At 41.6% G+C, this 4,444-nt stretch overlaps 1 protein-coding gene across 1 annotated transcript in view; it reads left to right on the forward strand.

The window, feature by feature from the left end:
* Window positions 1-4,444, forward strand: part of LOC119414401 (immunoglobulin kappa light chain-like) — a 23,147-nt gene that overhangs the window by 1,306 nt on the left and 17,397 nt on the right. The gene's annotated exons all lie outside the window — the stretch shown is intronic.

Below are 4,444 nucleotides of genomic sequence, written 5' to 3' on the forward strand. Positions count from 1 at the left end.
CTTCAGCGAAGTCCTGATCCACAGTGAATCCTTATAAAGCCAGTGAGTAGATGAGTCATCTGTAGCAGGTGAGTATGATTAGTGCTGCCAACCAATCAGGGGAAAAAAACAGCAGCAGCAGCAGCTGAAATGCCTCATATATAAAGTAAAGAGTATTGGCCCAAGCACTGAGCCCTGAGGAACTCCATGACTAACTTGGGTGTATGAAGAAGATTTATTATTTACATTTACAAACTGGAATCTATCAGATAGATATGATTTAAACCATTTTAGAGCCGTTCCTGTAATCCCAATATCATATTCAAGCCTCTGTAGTAAAATATTGTGATCAACTGTATCAAATGCAGCACTGAGGTCTAACAAGACCAGTATAGACACAAGTCCATTGTCTGAGGCCATGAGAATATCATTAGTTACTTTTACTAGTGCTGTTTCTGTGCTATGATAAGCTCTAAACCCTGACTGAAACTCTTCAGATTATTTCTTTGTAATGTTCACGCAACTGACCAGCAACTATTTTCTCTAGAATTTTTGAGATGAAAGTTAGATTAGATATAGGTCTATAGTTGGCCAGAATTTCTGAATCAAGATCAGACTTCTTAAGTAAAGGTTTAATTACAGCAACCTTAAAGCGATGTGGTACATAACCATTCATTAAAGACAAATTAAGTAGATCCAAAATGTGGACATTAATTAGGGGAAATACCTCTTTAAACAGTCTGGTTGGGATGGGATCTAGCAGGCATGTGGATGGTTTGGATGACGTTATTATTTTTGACAATTCAGAGAGCTCAACAGGACAAAAACTGTCCAAACATAAATCAGGCTCTAGTGACATTTTTAAAGTTGCTTCATTTGACAGGGGACCAGAAATAGTAGAAGGAAGGATGGTTTGAATTATCTTTCTAATTGAAATAATTTTATTTATAAAGAATCTCATGAAGTCATCACTACTTGTAGTTGTAGGGATACATGGTTCAACAGAAATGGGACTTTTAATTAGTCTAGCAATAGTACTAAACAGAAACCTAGGGTTATTTTTATTCTCTATTAAAGATGAGTAATATAAAGTTCTAGCGTTACGGAGAGCTTTTTTATATGTTAGCAGACTATCTTTCTAAGTTAAATAAAATTCTTCAACATTAGTAGAGCGCCATTTTCTCTCCTGGTTTCTAGATGCCTGCTTTAAAGTACGTAAGTTTAGAGCCCCCCTGACAACCTCAGGGTGCACTCGACCAGAGGAATCGCATCCTTGACAGCCTTGCATAATGGTATGACAATGCACGATATTTGCACTGCGGCCATGTGGTAATCGCCCTGCTCATTTATTTGCTTCTATCTGCGTGATGTGTCAGCTCGCTCCATGACGCATGCTGTCCTCGGTACCTTAACAGAATGAATCTCATTGTTTTCATGGAACTTCGTTCAAACTCACATCTGACTACATGCAATTACAGTGTGAGATATTTGTTATCAGTCACAAGTTTGTGACTGTTGGTTTTTGTTCTAATGTCACTAATCAGTTCATGAATACTGTTACCAATCAGTTCATTTGATTACTAATCAGTTAATTTATTTTGAATCTGTTCACTGGTTTTTTTCAGCCTCTCCCCTTTTTCCCGTCGAGAACTTTTCTCTCCGGGCGCCCATGTACACGGAATGCGTAAATTACGTAGTGCGCGTCTGTACATGGTGCGCTTAATTACGCAGCGCATATTTACGCACATGGAGGGCTGAGGGATAAAATGTTTTTTGGTGCAAGAGGGCGCTTCATACAGTGTTCGAATGGACCCAGTGAGGCAAAGACCACATCCTGCTTCGCCCTTAAACCCAGAAGCGACAGCCTTAAAGGGCGAAGCCTATACGAAATAGAACGTTGGATACGTACTGTAACCCCAGATTCTATGAGTATAGGCGAAGCCCTTTAAGCTCTGGGCCTCACTGGCTCCTAAATGGCTGAAGAAAAAAAAGCTATTTGGGAGCTGATTACCCGCTCTCAACGTAATTTATACGGACCGGGTGGGGCCCACACGACAGGTGGGCGTGGACTAAATTTTTCAGTGCGACGCTTTGCGTGACGGAATAAAACCCACAAGCGACAGCCTTTAAGGGCTATGCCTATACTCATAGAATCTGGGGTTACAGTACGTAACCAACGTTTTATCGATTGTCAAAGCACAAGTTTGATGTTTTTTTTATTTTGTTATAAAAACAGATGTTTAACAAATGTTAGGACTCTATTCTTTGCTAACAAAATCTATTTTATGTTAAACAACTTGTCAGGTTCTTCTCTTGTGAGCGCGCCGCATTCCCCTTTTTGTAGACAAAACGTCACATGCCGGGAGACATTCTGAATCAAAATAGAGTGAAGAACAAGAACAGACTACAGTTAGCATTGATGCTAATTAGCTGCCTGATTACATTCAGGGGCAATGGTGTCAGCCTCTTTTATTTGTTCAAAATATGCTCAAAACTGATGGGATGAGTAACTTAAAATACGCTTAATGTTAGAAAACACTCACCATCATCCATCATTGATTCTAGACAAGGTTTGGCTTCTCCGGGCATTGCTTCGGTGTTTGCTGGTAGCCGTGAGAAGCCATCAGCTCTGACACCTCTTTAAAAACTTTTTTTTTGTGGGTCGCTCCATCTAGTTTACTCTAAGTTTTGTCTTCGGTCACCAAGCACAAAAATGCTTGGACTTCAGCGTTAGACCACTGTGTCGTCATTATTGTTTTTAAAATCTGTAAAATAGGTCCAGTTGCTCCTCTGAGTTATTGCAATGATGGATTGAGTTGTTGTGAAAGTTGCTCAAAACAACTAGTGACTCCACCCCCTGACCAATCAGTGACCGACAGTGTTCTGACTTCACATTTTCAGGTCAGCATGATACACTTCGAACCACAGCAAAGTTGGTTCAGAAAACGGGGCTGGTTCCACGAATGGTGGAATAGTGGAAAAGTCGGTGCAGAGCCAAGTCTAACTGTGCTGTAGGGGCGCTAGTGGAAAAGGGCCATTAGAGGCAGTTTGGGGGCAGCTGTAGCTGAGTGGTTAGAGCAGTCGTCCTCCAGTGGGAGAGATGGAGGTTCGATTCCACCAGCAGTCTCATGTTGAAGTGTCCCTGAGCAAGACAATGAACCCCTCACTGCTTCTGATGTGTGTCCCATCAGTGTATGAATGTGATCTAAAGTTCTTATAAAGGGTTCAGATTAGCTTTGTAGAGCTCTAGTAGAGTGCTGAATGAATGGATAAATGAGACACAGATTGTAGTGTAAAGCGTTTTGAGTATCTTGGCAAGATAGAAAGGCGCTACATAAGTACAGTCCATTTACCATTGTTTTAGATCACATTCAAACACCGATGGAACACACATCAGAGGTAATAAGGGGTTCAGTGTCTTGCCCATGGACACTTCAACATGTAACTGCTGGTGGAATTGAACCTTCAACTCTCCTATTGGAGGACGACTACTCTAACCACTCAGCCACAGCTGCCCCACAAATGGTCTGGTCTAAAAGTTTTCTCAGTGGGGAAGCAGGACTCTTCCCTAGAAATAGGGTGAGAAGTTCAGTTATCGAGGAGAGACTCGGAGTAGAGCTGCTGCTCCTCCATACCCAGAGGAGCCAGCTGAGGTGGTTCATACATCTGGTAATGATGGACCCTGGACATGTTCATCTGAGAGAAGACCCCAAGGAAGACCATAAACATGCTGGAGAGATATGTCTACTAGCTGGTCTGGGAATACCTTGGAGTCCTTCTCGAAGTGGTGGCTGTAGAAAGAGATGTCTGGACCTCCTTGCTCAAGATGTTGCCCCCGAGACCTGAGTCCAGAGCCAGATGATGTATGGACAGAAATAAATCTTTAGAGGTTCTACTGTATATTCACCTCTTGAATTATTGTCTTATTAAAATAATAACATGTTTTAATGGCTGCTGACTAATAAGAACACACGCCCACTCATGTGGATCTCAGCCCCCAGTGGTTTTGTCAGGTACACGTCTTCTAACAGGATGTGGTTGCACCTGTTATTCAGTTTGTGTTTACTGCTGCTGTACAGACAAACTTTTGGCCTGTCATCTTACTATATATTCCCATGTGTAGTTTTACATTTGTACTCACAAGCTAAAAATCAACAAATAAATCATACTTCTAAACTCTGATGTATCAGGTTTATACAACGTCGACCCCCAATGTAGCAGACCAAGGAAGCAAGGACACGAGGCAGGTAAAAAGGTAAGTGATATTTATTTACAGGTGGAGATAAAAACTCGAACAGCTGTAAGGGAAGGGGAGAGACGGTGAATATATATCCTCTTGGTTGATGATGATGATGATGATAAAACAAGAATTGATCCTTACTTGTTATTGTTGCAGGAGATGGTTGAGGAGGAGCAAAGAGTGGGATCCTGGGTGTGAGGAGAATCCAGGAGAGAGTAGGAGGTT

Source organism: Nematolebias whitei, chromosome 1 (assembly GCF_014905685.2).
Source record: "Nematolebias whitei isolate Nwh7 chromosome 1, NemWhi1, whole genome shotgun sequence".
Taxonomy (NCBI): Eukaryota; Metazoa; Chordata; class Actinopteri; order Cyprinodontiformes; family Rivulidae; genus Nematolebias; species Nematolebias whitei.